This window comes from Medicago sativa, chromosome 5 (genome assembly GCF_051527215.1).
Source record: "Medicago sativa cultivar Bolivia chromosome 5, Bolivia_mono, whole genome shotgun sequence".
Classification (NCBI taxonomy): domain Eukaryota; kingdom Viridiplantae; phylum Streptophyta; class Magnoliopsida; order Fabales; family Fabaceae; genus Medicago; species Medicago sativa.
The window spans coordinates 53638283-53651358 of NC_140753.1; the positions used below are offsets into that span (position 1 = coordinate 53638283).

General features: G+C 35.4%; 1 long non-coding RNA gene across 1 annotated transcript; it reads right to left on the reverse strand.

Annotated features, from left to right (window-relative positions):
• Nucleotides 1–5063: 5063 nt before the first annotated feature.
• Nucleotides 5064–7226, reverse strand: LOC146923008 (uncharacterized). The gene is made up of 2 exons (XR_015012668.1): nucleotides 6754–7226; nucleotides 5064–5342 (listed from the first exon to the last, which is right to left on the reverse strand). It is a non-coding gene; the product is annotated as an uncharacterized LOC146923008 (long non-coding RNA).
• Nucleotides 7227–13076: the final 5850 nt, after the last annotated feature.

Consider the following 13076-nt stretch of genomic DNA (forward strand, 5'->3'; position numbering starts at 1 on the left):
CTAGATTGCATAAAACATATATTCTATCTCATGTTATTCAAACTCATTATCTCGAAGGTATTAAAAGAAAAAAAGATATCATAAGTCTCCTTGAAATTCACGGCTAGTTATAAACTCACGTAGAAGGTAGAAAATGAAGGCATATTGTACGCAAGCAATGGTTAATTCAAAAAGAAGATAGTATAATCATATGAAACTTGAGTTCTTAAATGGTTAAACAGAAAAAAGGAGTACAAGCCAAAAAAAAATGCATACATGGAGATTAGACTTGCTTCAAATCACTACAAAAACATCAAAACTTAGAAGACTCTGAGGACTGAGGACTTGCCATGCTCAGAGTAGAGGAATTTGAAGTCATCATTGTAGTAGGATTTGTGAACACTGAAAATTCAGAAACTACAGGTGATGTTGATCAAATAAAGATCACAACATAGTCAAAGACCAAAGCTAAACCCATCACTATAAATCAAAAGTAATTAACAAATCGAAGGCTGTCTTAGTAATTTAATTTATAATTAGTTGTGTAAGATAGATAGATGATGAGTAATGACATTATAAAATTTCTGTTGGAACACTAGTTAATTCTAGTGAAGAAAATTGGAAAGAAAAACACTATGAAAGAACTAGTGTGTGGGTGTGACTTAAAAATGTCCCACATTGGAGGGTCACCCCAACTAGTAAGTGTTTATATGGGAAAAGTGACCTCCAAGGGTGTGCCCTTGGGGTACCCAATTTTGTGAACGGGTGAACGCTTAAAAAAATTGATATATATTTTTTGTCACTTGAAAATGTTAAATTAATTAATTAATTAATTTAATCATTATCCGTAAGCGATACGCGTAACAAATAAATTTGTTACGATCCGACCCGATCCAAAAGCATATCCAGAAACTTCCGGATATATCCAATTAAGAAACAAAACGCGTTTGCTTAAGGATTAAGCAAACTTAATCCCCAAGTCACTCGTTTTTTGTTACAAACTCTCCCTATAAAAGGAGAAGTTCGCCCCACTCATTCTTTACACCGAAAAGAATTTCATTGAGTTGTCGGGAATTCTTTTCTTCTCTTCTCCCTCCGACTTGCGATAGCGAGTTTCTTCTGCTTCTACTCCTTTCTGTCCCTTCGGTATTAAGAGTGTTCTTAAGACCATAGTCCCTTGGTCTTAAGTTCATAGTCCCTTCGATAATATATGATTCTTCGGAATATAGAGTACTATTAAGATCATAGTCCCCTTTCGTAATACTAATGTCCCGTCGGAATTAAAGAATGATCTTAACAGTATATAAATTATTTTAATAATTTTCTATTTAAGGAGAAATGGTGGTATCACCATATTTGAGTGGTCGTAGTACCATATTGATGTTTTGGAGAAGTTAGAATGGTGGTAACACCATATTTGAGTGGTCTCAGCACCATAATAGAATGGTAATAATACCATATTAATTTGAACGGTTTCGAATAGAGCGGTTACGTACCGTATCGAGTGGCTTCGATCAAACGATTGAGCCATATTTTGAGGGTGTAATTCTCGAACAATTTTTCTACAGTGCAGTAGTTAATCGAACAGTTGTAGCTGGGCTTGTTTTATCATGGAGACGTGGTTGATAGTCTACCTTGCACAACTTTGGGTAGTGCCACGAAACGTCTTAAAGAGAGCGACCTGGTCGTGACTCAACCTAGTAACAACTTCGGTAGATGATAGAATTTGGAAATTCAAATTTAACAGTTTGGAAATCCAAAAACAACAATTTTAAGACGTTTCGATTTGCTATGTCTACCGAAGAAGTTACATATTGAGGTTAAGTTGTCCCTAAACAGATTAAGGATAAATCAAGCTATAGAAATGCACCTTTCGACTGAAACAATGAAGTGTTTGTTGTTATAACAACAAACACTAAGAAATCCAAATATCACTTTTAATGGTAAAACGTGAAGTTATTGTGGATAGAAAAATTGTCTCTCGGCACTTCCACTTAGTTTGGCATAACATAATGTTCTTTATTTAATAAAAGGATTAATTAAACCTCATTCTCTGTTTGTTATGCAATCGGTTGTTAACTTGGTGATTATAAAGTAGTTTGCTTCTGTAGCCTCGTGGAGTAGCTAATGGTCCAGCTATAACCAAAGTTAATAGATGTAATGTACCGAGGAAAAAAGGACAATTTACCATCTAAACAGTCCATGTTTATATGTACAAAATATCAACATTGAAAAATCAAAGAATGGACCAAATTGAAAAGGTTTTTTGATGAACTAGAATTTATATGAGAAACTTGTTCTAAATGTTTCATATAAAATTAAGAAAGAATCTGAATTTCAGATTTCTATCGAATAAGACTGAGTTGACTCAGACTTAAAGAGAAACTTGTGTACCATGCATTCTTGTGGAAAAAGATTGCACTTTGATGGTATGTTAAAAATTAAATTCTCCTTCTATTTTATTAGTTGTGTGATTTTAATATTTGACATATCAAAATTGATCATGAACAAGAGTTTAATTTTTGAGTAACTTGGACTTAATTCCAACGTTATATAATTAGACAATTTTATTTATTGCAGTCAAGATATATGAACCAAAAAGTTCATATAAATCAGAATTTAGAGAATTGAATCTCTAAACATAATAAATTATGATATGTGTTAATTTGATGACACATATATTAGAAATGATAAAATGATATTTTTATCATATTTATTGATGACTGTGAATTTTGGAAAATAAAATTGATGTGCTTGAATGTTCAATTTTTATAACGAAAATTGAAATTTATAGAGTACCCAAGTCTAAGAACAAAAATTTTAATTAAGAAATTTTTGAAGAAAAGACAATTCAACTTGTCTTATTTTTGAACTTGGGATTGTCTGGACTATATTTAGATCCTGGACCCTAAGAGAGTTGAACTCACTAGTAAAACCTATGAATATGTATTCATCGGGTATGCGATAAATAACGAAAACATATAGGTTTTATGACCTAAATATTAAAGTGATCATAGAATTTAATAGATGTCGAATTCTATGTAAATATTTACCCCTTTAACTAAAGAATAGTGGGGGCACTAGTGGGGGCTCTAATGGGAGCACGACATTAGTAGGGGCAAAATAAATTTCCCTTTAAAAATTAAGAACTAGTGGGGGCACTATATCTAATCACATTCATGTAATTAGAAATAGTTATGAAAACATCATACAAGATGTTATAGAACCTCAAGGAGGTAAGAAAGCTAAAATTGCTAAAGAGTATGAACTTGGTTTATACAATGGAAGAAGATCCATTAAAGCCTTAAAAAGCTATATCCTTAATGGATGCTGAATTATGGCAAGAAGCAATAAACGATGAAATGGATTTTCTAGAGTCTAACAAAACATGACACTTAGTTGACTTGACTCATGGTTGCAAAATCAATCGGTTGTATGTGGAATTTCAAAAAGGGGAACTAAAACCTGAAGGGATGGTTGATGAATACAAGGCTTTCCTTGTAGTCAAAGGTTTTAGACAAAGAGAAAAATATAGACTTCTTCGACATTCATTCACCAGTCACGAAAATCATATCCATAAGAGTACTAGTCCCTTTTGCCACCGTTTATAACTCGATAGTACTCCAAATGGATGTGAAAGTTGCCTTTTTTATGGTGAACTAGAAGAACAAATCTATATGGAACAACCTGAAAAATTTTGCGATCCATGGACAAGAAAACAAGGTCGGTAAGTTAGATAATTATTTGTATGGTCTAAAATAAACTCTTAAGGAATGACATGAAAAATTTGACATTCTAATGCTATAGAATGAGTATAAAGTGAATGAAAGTGACAAATAATATTTGCACGATCATATGTCTCTATGAAGACGACTTGCTCATATTTGATTTAAAGATTCATGTTATGAATTATGTGAAATCATTGTTTATCAATAACATTGATATGAAAGACCTAGACAAAAATTGAAATAATTCTTGGTTTCAAGATTACTAGATCAGAAAAGATAAATTTTTTGATAAATCTCACAAAGTTGAGAAGATCTTAAGGAAATGTAATTATTTCACCGTAAACTTGCAATCACATATTATGATCCAAGTGTAAGAACACTTGAGATGGAATTAGAAAAACAGAATATACGAGCATCATTGGCAGCACTTAGGTATGCCATTGAATGTATTAGATCCGACATTGTCGATGTCGTGAAACTCTTGTGCAAGTTTACTAGTAGACGGATGGGAAGCATTGACATGCTATAGAAAGAGTCATGAGGTGTCTTAAGAAGACTATGACTCTAAGATTACTTCACTAGGAGTAACATATTGTACTTAAATGGTACAAGATATAAAATAGAACATCTTTCAGATGAATATTTAGCGACTAGTGTTTGCACATTGAGCATCACTAGAGGAGTTGTTTGTTAAAACAAATGATATTGACTCAGTCCACTATGGAATGAATCTGAGATGAGAACACTAGAGAAAACTAGTGAAGAAGCAAGTTGGCTAAGATCCTTGCTAGCTGAGATCCCTCTATGGGAAAAACCGTTACCTGCTGTGTTAATTCATTGTGATAGTACCGCAGCTATTGCAAAGATTAAGAATCGTTATTACAAATGGTAAGAGACGACAGATAAGGCGAAAACACAGCACGATTAGAGAGTGTATCCCTAATGGAGCGGTTAGAGTTGATGTTGTACGTACAAATGAAAACTTAGCTGATCCTTTGACGAAAGGACTTAATAGAAAGAAAGTCTGAGAAACATCCAGTAGGATGGGACTAATGTCTATAGCCCACAAGTGATGGTAACCCGACCTACATGACTGGAGATCCCAAGAAATAGGTTCAACGGGTAATAACAAGTCATGAAGTGGTAGAACATGCTATGAGATAAAGAATATAGAAAGCATGATCCTACAGCGAAAGAAGGATGAGGTAATAGTAACTCTTAATGAGATCTATACTCTATGTTGAGTGGGGTACACAGCTACAGGAGTACCTGTAACACCCCGTTCTCCCAACAAATTAATATTAATAAATAAAATCAGAGTAATCACACAACGGAGTGTCACACAACTTTTCAAAATTTCATAATAGAAAATTGTCTATTTATTTAAAAACCGACATTTAAATTATCTTACAAACTGCAGCGGAATAATTCTTTAAAATATAAATTCAACCAAATTCAACATCAATAAAAGTCTTGGCATAAGGCCACAACATAATTCAACTTTATTCTAATAGCAAGTCTTTTCCAAAATATGTGATACATAAAAGAAATGAGAAGACACTCGCGATGATCCCCATCCTAATATGTATCAGAGCCCTAGACACTTGAGCCAATCAACCTACAAGCCATCATTACCTGCACATTACCCACGGTCGAGGCAACATATACGCAGAAGGGGTGAGAAACTTATCCAATAATGATAATATATAATTCATCAAATTAATGAAAATAACAGTATATCACAACATGCATCATTAATGATGTATATAAAGAATACATATAACAACAACATAATCATTTTCGGCAACAAGGTACAACAACAACAACAACAACAACAACAACATTATCCACAATGACACCGATAACTCGACAATTCGACAACGACAACAACTCGACAATGCTACAACGACAACAACTCGACAATGCTACAACGACAACAACTCGACAACGCTACAACGACAACAACAACTAATGCATCATGTAGGTGGTACCAATCTATGCGCGTTGAATGCTAAGCATTCCAGGGCATAAGCCCCCAACAATTTGGATGGTTAAAGCATCCCAGGGCATAAGCCCCCAACAGGTGAATGATAAACATTCCAGGGCATAAGCCCCCAACGGGTTGAATGATGAACATTCCAGGGCATAAGCCCCCAACGATTGTGAGTATGCAAATGGACTCAACTTGTGTATATCAACATACAACTTCAACAGCGACTGCAACAACAACATATGTGCCTAAAACAATTATGACACACTCCCCAACTTCGACATCAGATGATACAACGACATCAACAACGGAAATCAACAACATAACATATATATAAATCAATTACATTCATCTCAAAGTCTAAAACATCCCCCAAAAGCATTTAAGTTTTGATCAATATAACATAATCCAAATACTCATAAAACATCTCAACTAAATCCCTAACACTTAAGTTTGAAGTTGGGAAACCAACCATAAGTTTTGGACTAACTTGGGAATAGTTATGCTAAGTTTTCTTAAATTTTTCTGAAGACCCACTTGGACTATTTTCATCATAACTCTAAATCTACAAATAATTTTCTAGTCACTCCAAAGCCATTAGAAAGCTAACTCAATTATCTACAACTTTTATGTTTACACCTAAAGCTAATTCAAAATAGAAACGGGTGAAAAAGACACAAGAACGCGAAACAGAAAATGCTGTCACTGGACAATTTCGCTAATAGCGAAAATTGAGCTAATAGCGTACCTGTTCCAGAGGGTTACGCTAATAGCGAATTTCTGGCGAGTTTTTCATCTACTGTTACGATTTTAACACCATTTTCACCCCAAAAACCCATTTTCTGATCCCCTAATCACCCAAAATGAATTAGAACAATGTTTACAGGTTCTATATGCAACATAGTAACTAAAACAACATAGAAACATGCCTCAAACAACACCATTCATCATATTTTCTTCAATTAACATAAAACTTCTAACCCTAAAACCAAGAACAACAATTCATCAAATTTCAGAATTATATACCATGATTATTGAAAGGAATCCCACCCTTACCTTAATTCAGCAACACCAAACGTCAAGCTACCGCAATCGATTCCTTCCTAGCTCTCTCTTGGCCTCTTCTAGGTTTTCTCTCCAAAACCAGTTTTCTTCTAATGTTTTTACGTGAAAATGTTTCTCTCCCTTTTTCTTTCTTTTACTTCAAAAATATCTCTCTTTTCTTTTCTCACCCAACTCCCTTAATTTCTATTAATTTCCACTTAATTCCCCTTAACCAAAAATAAATACTATTTCTATAATATTTCTATTTCTCATATTATTTCTATCCAATAATAACAACATTCATTTAAATAATACACAACCCCAATATTCATATAATAAATAGCATCATAACATATTTCATATAAAAATCATATAAAACATATATTTCACATAAAATCATATATATATAGCAATTAAAGTCATATAAAAATATTCACACATCTACTAAAATATTAGAATAAAAATGGGGCGTTACAACTCTCCCCAACTTATAGAATTTCGTCCTCGAAATATTACCTCAAGTAAACAAGTCAGGATAAGACTCCTGCATCTTACTCTCCAACTCCCAAGTAAGACTTTCACCAGCTGCTCCTCCCCAAACAACTCTCACTAGAGGTATCTCCTTGCCTCTCAACGTCTTCACCTTACGATCATCGATCCTCAAAGGTAAAGTTTCTACCGTAAGGTTGTCTCTAACTTGCACATCATCTCTAGGAATGACATGTGAAGGATCCGCTACATACTTCCGAAGTTGTGACACATGAAACACATCATGCAAGTTCGAAAGATGTGGTGGCAAACCAACGCTATAAGCCACCGTGCCAATTCTCTCAGATATCTGATAAGGACCAATAAACTTTGGAGTCAGCTTCTTGGACTTCAATGCACGACCCACACCAGTCATAGGAGTGACTCTCAAGAACACATGGTCACCCTCTTGAAACTCAAGGTCCTTCCTACGCTTGTCATGATAACTCATCTGTCGACTCTGCGACGCTTTCATATGCTCTCTTATCATCTTGACCTTCTCCGTAGTCCGCTGAACTATTCCAGGCCCTAACACAACACTTTCACCCGACTCAAACCAACATAAAGGAGTTCTACACCTTCGACCATATAAAGCTTCGAAAGGTGCCATACCAATACTCGAATGGTAACTATTGTTGTACGTGAACTCTATCAATGGTAGGTGACTGTCCCAAGCTCCACCTTGCTCAAGTACACACACCCTCAACAAGTCTTCTAATGATTGGATCGTTCTTTCTGACTGACCATCTGTTTGCGGATGATACGCTGAACTCAACTTCAACTGAGAGCCCAAAGCTTCTTGCAAGCTCTTCCAAAATCTCGAAGTGAACCTCGGATCCCTATCCGACACAATACTCGATGGAACACCATGCAACTTCACAATATTATGAATATAGATCTCCGCCAACTGAGCTACTGAATAGGTGATATTAATCGGAATGAAGTGTGCCGACTTCGTCAATCTATCGACAATAACCCAAATGGCATCATGCCCTCTTTGAGTGTTTGGTAAACTCGTCACAAAGTCCATGGAGATGCTATCCCATTTCCATTCCGGCACATCTAATGGTGTCAACAAACCAGCAGGCTTCTGATGTTCAACTTTCGATTTCTGACAAGTCAAACATGCATAAACAAATTGTGCGACATCACGCTTCAATCCAGACCACCAAAACAGTTTCTTCAAGTCATGATACATCTTTGTAGCTCCCGGATGAATACTCAAGCTACTTCTGTGACTCTCTTCTAAAATCAACTTTTTCAATTCATCATTATCAGGGATACAAATCCTGCCTCGGAATCTCAACACTCCTTGATCATCAACCTGAAAATCACCATCTGCATTCTGATTACTAGCAGTCATCAAATCTACAAATTTCACATCAACTTCCTGTGCTTCCTTGATACTCTTCAAGAAATCACTATTAATTTTTAACATACCCAACTGCACACTCTGAGGTGCCAATTCACAAACAAGACTCAAGTCTCTAAACTGTTCCAGTAATTCAAATTCTTTCACCATCATTGCCGACATGTGCAACATTTTCCTACTCAAGGCATCTGCAACCACATTGGCTTTACCCGGATGATAATTCAAACCAAAATCATAATCCTTCAACAACTCTAGCCACCTTCTCTGCCTCATATTCAACTCTTTTTGATCAAATAAATATTTCAGACTCTTATGATCACTAAACACTTCAAATCTGGAACCGTACAAATAGTGTCTCCAAATTTTCAACACAAAAACCACAGCAGCCAACTCTAAATCATGTGTAGGGTAATTCTTCTCATGAATTCTCAATTGTCTTGACGCATAAGCCACTACTTTGCCATCTTGCATAAGCACACCACCTAAACCCAACTTAGACGCATCACAATATACCACAAAAGGTTTATCCGGCTCTGGTAAAATCAAAATTGGGGCCGTCGTCAATCTTCGCTTCAACTCATTGAAATTATTCTCACACTGAGCATCCCACACAAAAGCTTTACCTTTACAGGTCAACTGAGTCAAAGGAAGTGCCAACTTCGAAAATCCTTCGATAAATCTTCTGTAATAACCAGCCAAACCAAGGAAACTTCTGATCTCCGTAACTGACTTAGGAGTCTCCCATTGCGATACCGCTTCTACTTTCGACGGGTCAACTGCAATACCACTACCAGAAATAATATGGCCAAGAAAACTTACTTCACTTAACCAGAACTCGCACTTTGACAGTTTTGCATACAATTTCTTTTCTTTCAGCACCTGTAAAACAATCTTCAAATGTTCTGCATGCTCTTCTTCAGTCTTAGAATAAATCAAAATATCGTCAATAAACACAACAACAAATTTATCTAGAAAAGCATGAAAAATTCTGTTCATATACTCCATGAACACTCCAGGCGCATTAGTAACACCGAAAGGCATCACTTTATATTCATAGTGTCCATACCGTGTCCTAAATGCCGTCTTTTGCATATCTTCATCCTTCACCTTAATCTGATGGTAACCTGACCTCAAATCAATTTTACTAAACACACGAGCACCCACTAATTGATCCATCAAGTCGTCAATTCTCGGAAGTGGATACCTGTTCTTTATCGTCACTTTATTCAGCTGACGGTAATCTATGCACAATCTCATGCTACCATCCTTCTTCTTCACCAACAATACCGGCGCTCCCCAAGGTGAGACACTCGGTCTTACAAACTTCTTATCAAGCAATTCTTCCAACTGCTTCTTCAATTCTACCAACTCGGAGGCTGACATACGGTAAGAAGCCATCGACACAGGCTTCGTACCCGGCACTAGATCGATCGAAAATTCAACCTCCCTTTCTGGTGGCACATCCGGAATCTCATCAGGAAAAACTTCAGGAAATTCATTCACAACGGGTAGTCTATCAATTATCGACTGATTCTCCACAGACAAATACGCCATTAAAGAAAACATCAAGTTTCCATCATGTTCTAACTGCTTCAGCTGCTTAGTAGCTAACAATTCTGCTCCACTCTCTTCTTCAGCAGAAGAGAAATACGCCGACTTATTAAAACAATTAATATGGACATGGTTGTACTCCAACCAGTCCATACAAAGGGTTACACAACAAACAACAAACAGGACAACAAGGACAATACAAAATTGTCACACAACATTACGAGGCTCGACACGACTCTACTAATTGGTCGGACGGACCGACCTGCTCTGATACCAATTGTAACACCCCGTTCTCCCAACAAATTAATATTAATAAATAAAATCAGAGTAATCACACAACGGAGTGTCACACTACTTTTCAAAATTTCATAATAGAAAATTGTCTATTTATTTAAAAACCGACATTTAAATTATCTTACAAACTGCAGCGGAATAATTCTTTAAAATATAAATTCAACCAAATTCAACATCAATAAAAGTCTTGGCATAAGGCCACAACATAATTCAACTTTATTCTAATAGCAAGTCTTTTCCAAAATATGTGATACATAAAAGAAATGAGAAGACACTCGCGACGATCCCCATCCTAATATGTATCAGAGCCCTAGACACTTGAGCCAATCAACCTACAAGCCATCATTACCTGCACATTACCCACGGTCGAGGCAACATATACGCAGAAGGGGTGAGAAACTTATCCAATAATGATAATATATAATTCATCAAATTAATGAAAATAACAGTATATCACAACATGCATCATTAATGATGTATATAAAGAATACATATAACAACAACATAATCATTTTCGGCAACAAGGTACAACAACAACAACAACAACAACATTATCCACAATGACACCGATAACTCGACAATTCGACAACGACAACAACTCGACAATGCTACAACGACAACAACTCGACAATGCTACAACGACAACAACTCGACAACGCTACAACGACAACAACAACTAATGCATCATGTAGGTGGTACCAATCTATGCGCGTTGAATGCTAAGCATTCCAGGGCATAAGCCCCCAACAATTTGGATGGTTAAAGCATCCCAGGGCATAAGCCCCCAACAGGTGAATGATAAACATTCCAGGGCATAAGCCCCCAACGGGTTGAATGATGAACATTCCAGGGCATAAGCCCCCAACGATTGTGAGTATGCAAATGGACTCAACTTGTGTATATCAACATACAACTTCAACAGCGACTGCAACAACAACATATGTGCCTAAAACAATTATGACACACTCCCCAACTTCGACATCAGATGATACAACGACATCAACAACGGAAATCAACAACATAACATATATATAAATCAATTACATTCATCTCAAAGTCTAAAACATCCCCCAAAAGCATTTAAGTTTTGATCAATATAACATAATCCAAATACTCATAAAACATCTCAACTAAATCCCTAACACTTAAGTTTGAAGTTGGGAAACCAACCATAAGTTTTGGACTAACTTGGGAATAGTTATGCTAAGTTTTCTTAAATTTTTCTGAAGACCCACTTGGACTATTTTCATCATAACTCTAAATCTACAAATAATTTTCTAGTCACTCCAAAGCCATTAGAAAGCTAACTCAATTATCTACAACTTTTATGTTTACACCTAAAGCTAATTCAAAATAGAAACGGGTGAAAAAGACACAAGAACGCGAAACAGAAAATGCTGTCACTGGACAATTTCGCTAATAGCGAAAATTGAGCTAATAGCGTACCTGTTCCAGAGGGTTACGCTAATAGCGAATTTCTCTTCTGGTTACGCTAATGTGTAACCCTTTGGTTATAACCAAATAATTATGAAGATATTATTTGGCGTACCTGGACTCCCAAGATATTATTTGGTTATAAAGATTTTGAGTTTGTTTTTTTTTTTTTTGACAAGATTTTGAGTTTGTTGTTAGTGATATTTTTTTTTGAAAGGATGTTAGCGAAATATTAAACATTGGTTGAATAATATCTTAACGGATCTTGAAATATTCATCTTGTTATCGATGAATATTAGACATCGCATGATTAGTGTGCTTGAACGGTGTAGCCTACACTTTGAATGATGGATATGGTTTGATACCTTATGACTATTCACGAAACAAATGGTAGAATTATTGTAACCCTGAATACATGTCTTGAGACATATGGACTATGACTTGACTAGACCAACTTTTATGGATATCTTTAATGAGGGGCTTGATGTCATTGTATGCCTACCCATCGAGGCTTGAGAAAGGAAAGGAAGATCCTATCCTACACTCTTTCAAGAAACACACTAAAGAGTATTAAATCGTGATTAAAAGGATGTCTTCAAGAGATAACTTTGTTTACCCCTTCTTATCTTTATGGAAAATACTAGATATCAAGAATGGATTTTCTTGATGAATTCAAGAATGACATGGCAGAATAATCACCCTTAGATTTTAATCTTATTTATTAAAGTTTCATAAAAAAATATATATAACACCCACCACCCCATGATTTCCGGCCAGATTGAGATTTTATTGGCTAACATTAATTTCGGGACAATTTCTTGATAAAATCTTTCTTGATAAATAGCATTGCTCATATCCATCTTTTCACGTCTCTTATTACATGAATTTGATCATGTTGATTTTAATGCATGAAAATACTTAAATCCCAGTAAGCTACTTTTGATGAAATTTTTTTATATTTCACGAAGGGTTGCGACTGAACCCTTTTTTTAAATAAAATAAAATAATGAAACATTATCGGATTATATGTTTCGGCACATTTTTCATCCATGCATGCGTTAGATAATTTTCTGCCTATAAATTTTCCTATTATTATTCCCTAAAAAAAAAATTCCCATTATTATCTTTACTTTCAGTACTATAAAATTGGTTCAAA